Genomic DNA, 12253 nt, shown 5'->3' with positions numbered 1-12253 from the left:
CTCTTTCTCTCACCCCTCAGTACCCATCCCTACCAACTAATAGAGGTGACAATGAAAAGGACAATGTGTATTCACAGAGAATGATCCAATCACCTTTGAACTCATTTTCTACTCAGCCTTGTATCATTTTCTAAACCAGGGGGTAGAGAGAGGGAAATAATTGTTTTAGAGACTTGAAAATGTTGACTTTAGGGCCAAGTATCAAACAAGCATTGAAAATATACTCTATGTCAATGACCATAATCTCCTGTCCTTTTCCATTGCAGCTATGGCAGAGTCTATGCAACAGCAGACCCCTACCATCACACAATCGGCCCTGCCGCTACATACAGTGTGGGGACCATGGTAAGTCCACTCTCGCTTTCCTCTGCACCCTGTTGTTGGCTAGCCATACTAACACAGAGCAGAGGCCACCAGCCGCAGTACTCTGTCGCTCCAGGAGCACTCGGAGATAAAGACCATTGAACTAAGCCAAGTCAGTGGGCTTTATTCCCTCTTTGTCATGCTGTTTGGCACGACCTAGTGGAGCGCAGCAGAATTCTCTGGCATGTGGTCATTGTGAATTCAGTGAAATGGATTTGTTTCATGTTATGTCACACAATCTCACCTCATACAATGTTAATTTTATTCAGGCTTTTTACTACTAAAATGGGAATGATCACTACAACTAATTCAATCCAAACACATGGGCATCTTATACACTAGTATAATCATTCTATTCCTGTCACTATTCAACTCCAAATGAGTTGTTCCATTCTTCCCTTCAGCCAAACTCTAAACTTGAAGGGGTGAAGTTGAATCGTTAATGTCTGTTTTTAGCTAGCTTTTGCAGCTAACATCAAAGATGAAAATACTATCAGTAAAAGACCATCCTCTAATGGGGAGATAGTTTCTCAATGTTTTGTTTTACAATGAGGGCATGTGACTGATAGACTTATTTGAAAGATTAACGACCATCAAACGCATGCAGCAGTGTGCCGTGGGACATGGAAGAGAAAGAGAGCGATGGAGGGAGGGTTCGAGGGAGGGCGTTCTCTCACTCACCCCTCCAGCCCACAAGGTTGATGGGACGAGCGCTCTCTGCCAGACAAATGACTCAAATTTACCATTCCGGCATGCATGCGATTTTTCAACAACATAAAAAACTGCGTACAGTTCCCCGGTGCAGCTGCTAGCTAAAAGCTTTCATTAATTAAGACATTAATTTTTTTCCTCTTCATTTACTTAATTAAAAACTGTGCTTCTTTTCCTCCAAATTTCCTTCCCTTCTCTGCCACTCTTAGTCAGGCTGAATTTGGCCCTTCATGTCTGAGCTTGGGTTGTGTGTGTGAGGCAAGTTGAGGGGATCACTGTGGTGGGGTGGAAGCTGGTGAGGTACGAGACCCTGGTAGTGAATTAACCATCTTGACACAATAGGAGTTCAGAACTTACAGTGCAGAGACACACCATGAAATAGATTCAGAAGTGCTGAGAAAAAATAATTGGTTTGGTTACTAATTCTTTAGTCCTATTTGATTAATGGTTCCGAAGGAGAGCACAGCGATTTTTGCATTTAGAATCCTTTCAATAATTAGTTCCTCCGAGGTTGCTTAAAATTCTCTTTGCTGATTTCCGGCATGCAAAAAATGTGCTAATGCTTTTTTATACTGATGAAAGTTTTATACAAGTAAGAGGGTTCCCTTAAATGAAGAAAAATTAGCCTTTGAAGGTTTGGGGCTTCGCCTTTGGAGGTTGTCCAAAAAGCAGCAGAATTGCTCAGAGTACAGGGGATATGTGTGAGTGTGTGTGTGTGTGTGTGTGTGTGTGTGTGTGTGTGTGTGTGTGTGTGTGTGTGTGTGTGTGTGTGTTTGTCCTGGTTAACCAGAGCATTGCAGTAAACCTAGGGAGCAATATCCTCTGGTGCAATACACATCCAGAAAGGTGTGGGCACCACGGTTGGACTTGAAAGAGAATTATGTTTAAACTCCTTTGAACTTAATTAGCTTTGGTTGGATCTATGACATTGTTGTAGCCTGGAAAGCCATTCCATAAGGAATGTTTTCCTACAGTCAAAAGCATGAAACAAGCACAGTATTTTCCAATTTGTTGCTTAATGTAATTAATGCATGGAAACTGCATTTGAGGGCGGGGCCCACTTCTCCATGTGGCATAACAAAAGAAGAATATGGATATCTAGGAAAGGGTTTTTTCTCTCTGGTAAAAAGAGCAAAATTATTTCAGACCACGTTCATACTTTATCACTACCAGGTTCATTATCCTCCAGCTCCAACACCTCGACCACCCCTCCTCATAACACACACACATACCCAACTTATGCATTCTCTATTGAACAATAACTATTATTACTTTGATTAAACCAGCTCAATTAAATGCTATTTAATCCCATGTCCATCATACACAGACATTTTAACAAAACCAATAAAGGAAGGAAATTTGTGGAAAAAACAGAATTCAACAACCAAGCTGTCGCCACCTTAATACTGATTGGTCCTTTTTCATCTTTGATGTTGCAGGCTAGCCTATACAGAGGAGGGTACAGTCGCTTCACTCCCTACTAACAGAAAGAAAAAGAGAGAAAGACAGAGAGACATTACCCCCCAACAAACAAAAATCAAACAAATAAACAAACAAGCAAACACCTCGTCCTTCGTGGAGTGCTAAATCAAACTAAAAGCTTCCAGGTCCCAATGCTGACCCCTCCCCCTGACACCCGCCCTCCCGCTACAGCTGATTTCTACAACCTTTCTGATGTCATCATTGGTCTGCTCCTATGATTTGTTTTGTGTTCATTTTGTGCTTTTGATTGATTTCGGAGAAGTTATGTTATGCACATGTGACTGCTGTAGATGGGTGCTGTGTCACCATAACCAATGTGAGCCTACTGTAGCACGCATGATGCATGATCAGAGAGGTGTGTTTCTGCTGTGGCTGTCAGCTGGATGAGAATCTACTGGGGCATTAGATACACTGTTATTTGGCCTATTCTTGAATTGGAATTCAATTAAATCAGGAAACAAAAAATCGTATTTCAATTAGCATTACAAATACATAATTATGCCCTGCTAATTCTTATTTCACAAGACGCCACTGTCAACTGTATGATTGCTCTGTAATGTTGAAGTATCCTAATGCACTTGAATTGGAGTCCTACCAGTGATGTGGTGTGACAGCATGCAGAGTGAGGGCCATTGCACCACAGAGAGGGGTCAGAGTTCACCTGGGGTTGAGACTGGGCTAGCTCTCGCTAATGTGATGGCACTCTAGGCTAAATGACGTAGGGTTTGAAATTAAAATTTTTTCCACACTGATTCGCATGTTCATGTATTATTAACTGAGGTGTATGTGACGTTTAGAGGTGGGTAATCATTATTTTTAGTAGGCTACACTGTCGATTCATCTATGAAGTAGTGCAATTCCTGATAACTATTCACTTTTCAGTATTGCACAAAAACATTCTGTACCTCAGGATAAACCACTACAAGTGATTTGATCTGACAGCTAATTGTATCAGTAGAGTGCTTGTCTGGTAATTGAAGATTTTCTTGACATAATCAGTGCTTGACTTGGGCAGGAGCTTACCGGAGCTGAACACCGGCACCTCAGATTTTCTACTGCTTGAGCTCCTGCACCTAGATATAAACAGTACCAGCACCCAAAATGAGTACCGGCACCTCTTTCAGTCCAAGTCAAGCATACCCACCCAACACTACCAATGGGTTCCCCCACTTTACAATGACAGAGCATTGTCTTATTGGCCAAATCTCTCTGGAAGAGCTGAATTACTAGAGCAGGTAGAGTGAGAGAGTATAGACTGTCGATTATGAGGAGAGAGATGGACTGTGAACATGATTGTATCATATTCCACATTCAGGAGAAAATACCTTGTTCCGTATGTGTTATAACGCCTGCGTGTTGTCATACCATATTAATGTACTATAGTAGTGTCAATCACGTCTTCAACTCAGTAGTTACCCCATATGAACTCTTGAGAAAATGGGAACATTGCAAAGAAACTATTTTGTAAGTAGATCAAGCCAAGACACATTATATATAGATCCAAATGCAACTATGGAAATCTATAATTACTCAACTATTCGTATAATGATATACTTTACGTATGTATCCTCTCAAGTATTATCTGATTGGTGGGCTTTATTTGTGTATTTTGATCATTTTCAAGATGTGACATGTTTATAAAGACATCATATACAAGTAGTTCTGTTTAGTCAACATGTTGAACATGATATAGATTAATGTTAATTACCAAAATAATATAGCATCACTTGATCAAAGAAAAGCCTAATATTTATGTGCATAAAACATTGTTCTTCCTTTTATATACCAGTATTTAGGGTTGTACTATGGGGGCTTTTATATGATAAAAAAAAGCTTCAGACATTATTTTTACTGTTTTTGAAGGGAAGCGCTAGCTTATGTATTTTTAGGTGTTTCTGATTAAATGACTCTATGAATGTGTGTGTGTGTGTGTGTATGTGTGTGTGTGTATGTGTATGTGTGTGTGTGTGTGTGTGTGTGTGTGTGTGTGTGTGTGTGTGTGTGTGTGCGTGCGTGCGTGCGTGCGTGCGTGCGTGCGTGCGTGCGTGCGTGCGTGCGTGCGTGCGTGTGTGCGTGTGAATAGTAGGGTTGACACAACCCGTTTTAAATGACTTTCCTCCCTATCCACTTTCATTGCACCAGTATAAAGCTTAGGGCTGCTCTGAGCGCAAATGGAACTAACACAGAGAATCCCCCAAGAACAACGGCTCACTGAAGCCAAGTTCCACTGTTTCTTCAACTCAATTAGCGTCTAGGTTTTAAGCTGAATTACAACAGTAGAAGTCTGCTGTTTGAACACATAGACTTGAGACAGCTCCACACAAACTATATACAGTGAGGGAAAAAAGTATTTGATCCCCTGCTGATATCGTACGTTTGCCCAATAACAAAGAAATTATCAGTCTATAATTTTAATGGTAGGTTTATTTGAACAGTGAGAGACAGAATAACAACAAAAAAATCCAGAAAAACGCATGTCAAAAATGTTATAAATTAATATGCATTTTAATGAGGGAAATAAGTATTTGACCCCTCTGCAAAACATGACTTAGTACTTGGTGGCAAAACCCTTGTTGGCAATCACAGAGGTCAGACGTTTCTTGTAGTTGGCCACCAGGTTTGCGCACATCTCAGGAGAGATTTTGTCCCACGCCTCTTTGCAGATCTTCTCCAAGTCATTAAGGTTTCGAGGCTGACGTTTGGCAACTCGAACCTTCAGCTCCCTCCACAGATTTTGTATGGGATTAAGGTTTGGATACTAGCTAGGCCACTCCAGGACCTTAATGTGCTTCTTCTTGAGCCACTCCTTTGTTGCCTTGGCTGTGTGTTTTGGGTCATTGTCATGCTGGAATACCCATCCACGACCCATTTTCAATGCCCTGGCTGAGGGAAGGAGGTTCCCTTTGATGCAGTGAAGTTGTCCTGTCCCCTTAGCAGAAAAACACCCCCAAAGCATAATGTTTCCACCTCCATGTTTGACGGTGGGGATGGTGTTCTTGGGGTCATAGGCAGCATTCCTCCTCCTCCAAACACGGCGAGTTGAGTTGATGCCAAAGAGCTCCATTTTGGTCTTATCTGACCACAACACTTTCACCCAGTTCTCCTCTGAATCATTCAGATGTTAATTGGCAAACTTCAGATGGGCATGTATATGTGCTTTCTTGAGCAGGGGGACCTTGCGGGCGCTGCAGGATTTCAGTCCTTCACGGCGTAGTGTGTTACCAATTGTTTTCTTGGTGACTATGGTCCCAGCTGCCTTGAGATCATTGACAAGATCCTCCCGTGTAGTTCTGGGCTGATTCCTCACCGTTCTCATGATAATTGCAACTCCACGAGGTGAGATCTTGCATGGAGCCCCAGGCCGAGGGAGATTGACAGTTATTTTGTGTTTCTTCCATTTGCGAATAATCGCACCAACTGTTGTCACCTTCTCACCAAGCTGCTTGGCGATGGTCTTGTAGCCCATTCCAGCCTTGTGTAGTTCTACAATCTTCTCCCTGACATCCTTGGAGATCTGTTTGGTCTTGGCCATTGTGGAGAGTTTGGAATCTGATTGATTGATTGCTTCTGTGGACAGGTGTCTTTTATACAGGTAACAAACTGAGATTAGGAGCACTCCCTTTAAGAGTGTGCTCCTAATCTCAGCTCGTTACCTGTATAAAAGACACCTGGGAGCCAGAAATCTTTCTGATTGAGAGGGGGTCAAATACTTATTTCCCTCATTAAAATGCTAATCAATTGATACAATTTTTGACATGCTTTTGACATGATTTTTTTTTTGTTATTCTGTCTCTCACTGTTCAAATAAACCTACCATTAAAATCATAGACTGATCATTTCTTTGTCAGTGGGCAAACGTACAAAATCAGCAGGGGATCAAATACTTTTTTCCCTCACTGTATATTATAAAAGAGACAGCTCCACACGCATAAAATACTCCCCTCTGCCTTGGTCAAAGAGAACCTCATAGCTTTCAATTCTCCCTCTCACTGCCTACCAATTCCTAATGATGCCCGTCATTACAGCTGTTGTTTCAAAATACTATTTTGCAGACGGCTAAACTTAGTAATTACTATAGTACCAGTTGATCCGCTTGAAAGGAAATAGAGTATTTGAATCCCCTTGTTCAGTTTGGGGGCAGATAAGTCATACATGAGTTGAATAGGAAAGCCACGGTATCAGAGACTGAGAGCAAACATCTTAATGAATGCTGCTCTTCTGAAGCCATCGTTTAGCAAATACACTGAAGGAGGCCATAGTATGACGAATAGTAATTACTGCTTTTCACTGGCTGTGTTTGCCTACTTCCTTCCTCTAGTCTAGCCATACTGAACTCTCTCTTACTAAATCACTTTATAACTCCTGACTCATTGATAACCTCACCTTGATACAGTAAAACAGAATCTTCCACTTTAAGCACCCACTCATTTCCTGTCTGCACCAGCCATACCGTATGTACCAGCTAACCTATATCAGCAGATGAACCAGCCTGATAAGATGCTAGCTCCTATGAGAGGAACATCAATGCCCAGGAGGGGTGTTAGCCGCCATGCCTCACCACCACAAATTAGAGCAGGCTAATTAGCCACTATCAATCACTGTATCGCTAGCTTCACTTACAGGCCATTCCTACACTATATTTTCACTATAACAATGTGCAGATCTCAGTCTACCAGCAGCTACATTTCACAGTTAAAAGAGAGAGTAGGCCTAGAACACATCTTTTCATTTATATCCTCTACTTTCAGTGTTACTCGTGGTCAGTTTTATTCTTACATGAGGACATTGCAGTGATGTCATGTTTTTACTAGGATGGGTTTGAGTGTTGTCATTTAAAGTTGTGATGTGTCCTTACAACTCTTCCTCCCTTTATAATTAATGTATTCATTGTTACACTGTTAAAATGTCAGATTATCAAGGCTTCATATAACATGTAAATAGCTAATAGATATTGTGTCTTATTATATTTTGCTAAATATTATAAATGTGTATCTAAAGTGTAGAGGCTGGAAGGTTTTTCAGTTTTATAATATCTTCTATCCCATTAATTTTTCATAGCTAGCTACATTATGAAAAACACTCAATTAAGGTGATAAACCACATGCCCAGTCATATACAGTTTGCTAACATTTAAACATGTTTATTTGTGTAAGTTGAACGCACAGTTTGTTAATTCATTATTTATGATGTATTTACTATTATAGTCAGTAAGCCTTGATAAGCTGACTGTCTAATTTCTTTATCCATCCAAAAGATTTGTACAATAAAAGAGAAACAAGCAAAAAAGTTACACTTCCTGTAAATATATACATGTATATACACATATATTACCAATTATCTGATTATCTGGTTTCTATGTATTCATATATATAGTGGTTTTATCTGTGTATTTTCAATTCAGCTGAACTTGTTCTATGAATTGTATGTCATTTCTAAAAAAGTATATATTGTCTAAAAGGTGTAAGTAATTGGCTTTTGATTTATTGGTACAGTATATTACATTTCCTTCCTCTTCTTTCATCAATGATTTAGTTGTTAGTATATGTGGCATATCTAAGCAACCTCTGATTGTTTTGAGTGTCAGAATAAAGCGGTTCTAAGAGCATTTTGTTTGTCATTAGCGCTCGATGTTTAATCTGTTGCTAGCTTGTTGATTGTTATCCTGATCAGGCACAGTAAAGTGGAATCTTCTACAATTCCTGTTCACGGTTAATGAAACCCAATATTTCTACAGGTTTAAACCAGCATTGTATAGATAAGTAGATGTTCAATTTAGGTACAATGCAATGCATTGAACTTCCTCAGTGACAGTGGCCACTTGCTACAGCACCGGCCCAACCCTCCCCTGAATTGACTTATCCATGAGTGATTAATATATTTGTCAGTGCAGCTCCTCCAGTGCTGGCCTGCCTGTCAGTGAGGAGCACTATATGTAGCGCAGGTGCTTTGTGTTCCCACTCTGCTCTGCTATATAGTGATATAGTGATGAGGGATATTTTTGTATAGAGAGTCCCCACTGAGACCTCCGTAGGACTGAGGTAGAAGAATGAAGGTGGGGTAGGCTGCTCCATGGATGGAGAGACAGAGGGAGATGGAGGGAGAGACAGAAGGAGATGGAGGGAGAGACAGAGGGAGATGGATGGAGAGACAGAGGGAGATGGAGGGAGAGACAGAGGGAGATGGAGGGAGAGACAGAGGGAGATGGAGGGAGAGACAGAGGGAGATGGAGGGAGAGACAGAGGGAGATGGAGGGAGAGAGAGGGAGATGAAGGGAGAGACAGAGGGAGATGGAGGGAGAGACAGAGGGAGATGGAGGGAGAGACAGAGGGAGATGGAGGGAGAGACAGAGGGAGATGGAGGGAGAGAGAGGGAGATGGAGGGAGAGACAGAAGGAGATGGATGGAGAGACAGAGGGAGATAGAGGGAGAGACAGAGGGAGATGGAGGGAGAGACAGAGGGAGATGGAGGGAGAGAGAGGGAGATGGAGGGAGAGACAGAAGGAGATGGATGGAGAGACAGAGGGAGATGGAGGGAGAGAGAGGGAGATGGAGGGAGAGACAGAGGGAGATGGAGGGAGAGACAGAGGGAGATGGAGGGAGAGACAGAGGGAGATGGAGGGAGAGACAGAGGGAGATGGAGGGAGAGACAGAGGGAGATGGAGGGAGAGAGAGGGAGATGGAGGGAGAGACAGAGGGAGATGGATGGAGAGACAGAGGGAGATGGAGGGAGAGAGAGGGAGATGGAGGGAGAGACAGAAGGAGATGGAGGGAGAGACAGGGGGAGATGGAGGAGAGACAGGGGGAGATGGAAGGAGAGACAGAGGGAGATGGAAGGAGAGACAGAGGGAGATGGAGGGAGAGACAGAGGAAGAAGCACTACAAAGCCATGTCAAAATTAAAGCCTCACCTAATTTTCCTCTACAGCTCGGTGCGCTGCTGAATTAGGGAGCGACTGTCATGACAAGGGTCCCAGGATATCTGTGTCTCTCCTGCCTCTCTCCCTCTCTCTCCTCCCTCTCTCCCTCTCTCTCCTTCCTCTCTCCCTCTCTCCCCTCCCTCTCTCCCTCTCTCTCTCCCTCTCTCTCCTCCCGCTCTCCCTCTCTCGCTCTCTCCACTACTACGATAGGCCTCAGTATGACACTCTTCACTGTGAACTGCCGAACTCCAGTAGAGTGATAATGGCACTCTGTTCTGTGGAGAAAAGTAGCACTTGCTTTGGCCGACGCTCTTTAAAGCGTACCTTTGTGCTGTATGACTTTAAGACTGGCAGGAAAAAAGAATGAAGCTCTCTTTTGTTCCCCTCAAAAGCTTCCCTTTCAGTAGATTTTTTAAGCATGCTGCTTCTCTATCGGGTGGTTTGACATCAATCCGTCAGCCCGTCTTAACCTGACATTGTGTACCTTTCCCCCTCCCTGGGGTGCAATGGTTTAACACTTAAGAAAGATGGAGGGGAACTTTTGTGAGAGGAGTGTACTTTTTTATTCTATACATTTTCTCAATGTTTATATTCAAATAACTTTCTGGTTTCTGGTATGGAATCATCATATTGAATAGGTTTTTTGGAATATGAAACACAGCAAACTTAACGCGACAAACTTTATGATTAAAAGTAGTGAAATACAGTTGAACTCCACTAACACCTGTACACCATAGTCTTTGTAGGTTGTCTGTCTATATGTGTCAATCAGAGATGCGACATTCTGCAGACTTACCCATGTCTCCTTGTTCTTCTTCCTATCCACCTCCAGTAAATAACAAACCCAACGCTGTGCTCAGTATTGATGGACATCACAGATGAAAACAAGGAGAAGAGGAGAACTAGCTTTAAGAAAACAGCAGGAGAAGAAGAGAAGGAGTCCCTCTACTGAGCCTGGTGAGGAAAGACGGGAGGCGTGCGTGCGGAGTGGTGTCGCGGCGGCGGCGGTGTCAAAACCTGCCACAAGCGCGACAGACGGAGTGAGACAGTTTCCACCAGGGACCACCTTTACCGGGTAGAAGACAAAGAGAACGAGAGAAAAAAGAGACAGAAAGCATCCTGTTATTATAACACATTTTATTTTTCTATACTTTTGTGATTTACAACTTGTGACTTACAAGTAAAAAGTGTGTATAAAACAGTATATATGTACAAATATGTTTTTATGTTTTTGCTAAGGGAGACGAACAGTTGGCCCTCGATGCTGATTATGTGGTATGCAGGGAGGAGAGGGAGAGTCCTGCTCCTCTCTACACCACACCACTCCTGTCACTGACAGACAAGAGGAGGTGATATATATATATATATACAGTAATGTTACTGTGGCAGGCTAGGAGGGTTCAGCATCCGGGCAGAAGCATTGTATTACAGGTCCACTTTCTGTGGGTCGGAGTCAATGGTTAACTTCCAGCTGGAGGTCTCTATGGTTACACTTCCTGTGCGCGGTCCTTTTGTGGTCTCACTGGTCCGCTTCCTTCCTTGCGCTGGTGCCACTGTTCCACTGTTCCACTTCCTGTTGCAGTATCACTGGCCAGCTTCCTATGGGCAGTAACCGCTGTTCTCTACTTCCCTGTGGATACTGTCGTCATGACTCCACTTCCTCCTGGCAGCACCACTGGTCCACTCTCCATGGGCAGTACTGTCACTGGTCTACTTGTCTGTGGGTTTGCCAGTAGAGAAATTAGATAAGTTCCTCCCCCAGCTCCCTTTCCTCTCCAAGCCCCAGCAGAGGTCTCTGATTCACGGCGAGAGAAAGAGAGAGAGAGAGTTTGATGCGTTAGTCCCTGACTTTCCTCACCTGCCAGGGTCAAAGCCCAAGCCTTTGTGTTGCTCTATCTGCACCAGTGGACAAAGTATCTCAAACAGACAGACCAACAAGCCAGGGTGCATTTAACTAACGATGCACGTTTCCAGAGAAGAGAAATACTCATCAATGTCCATGTAACAATTGAATTATAATCGAAAAATCTAATTGTAATACATCAGCAGGTGCATAACCAAAACACAAGCCTAAGGCATATGGACTATGTCGCTTGATAAACATTATAGAACTAGTTCCCATCCAATGGTAATAAAGGAATGAGGGCTGAAACATGTCAATTACAATGTTGTTTTGTCAGTGTATTCTGAGAATATTTATTTGTGTGATTTGCAGCACTGAAAACATTTAAAGAAGAAAAAATGTTTTAATTTATTGAAGCAACCTTACTTTATATCAGGAGAGTCACTGTAAACATGTGTTTAAACAAGAATGTTGGTTCAGTTCTTGAATGTATTTTAATGTCTAGGGTGTCCAACAAGTATGTATTCTTTTTCTGTATGTAAATATATATATATATATATATACATATCTATTATATGGGCTGTGGTGGTGGTGTCAGGGAGTAGAGGGGGTAGATAAGGGGCACCGTCCTACAAGCTATATCCCTGATATACTGTAACATGTGATCATGTGTTATATGATTGAAAGCGTGATGGTGATAGTGTGAACTGATCTTCCCCTCCCCCTGCACTTAAAGAGATTGGAACAGGATCTTAAGCACTTACAAATTCGTAACATGCTGTATGAATTGGAATTCGTTACATATCATGCAAAAAAATTTTGCAAGACAAAATGGATGACGTTGTACACAATTGTGCACAGTTTTCGGGGACCGGAAACCTACTGGCTGAAATTATACGAAACCTTTATAGCGCATCTTTAAACAAACACACATATGAA

The 12253-nt window shown here is 42.3% G+C and overlaps 1 pseudogene; it reads left to right on the top strand.

The window, feature by feature from the left end:
* Nucleotides 1-4533, top strand: part of LOC121551133 — a 100858-nt pseudogene extending 96325 nt beyond the window's left edge.
* Nucleotides 4534-12253: the final 7720 nt, after the last annotated feature.

Source organism: Coregonus clupeaformis, chromosome 35 (assembly GCF_020615455.1).
Source record: "Coregonus clupeaformis isolate EN_2021a chromosome 35, ASM2061545v1, whole genome shotgun sequence".
Classification (NCBI taxonomy): domain Eukaryota; kingdom Metazoa; phylum Chordata; class Actinopteri; order Salmoniformes; family Salmonidae; genus Coregonus; species Coregonus clupeaformis.
Note: the sequence above shows the minus strand (reverse complement) of the source record. Positions and strands in the feature narration are given on the sequence as shown.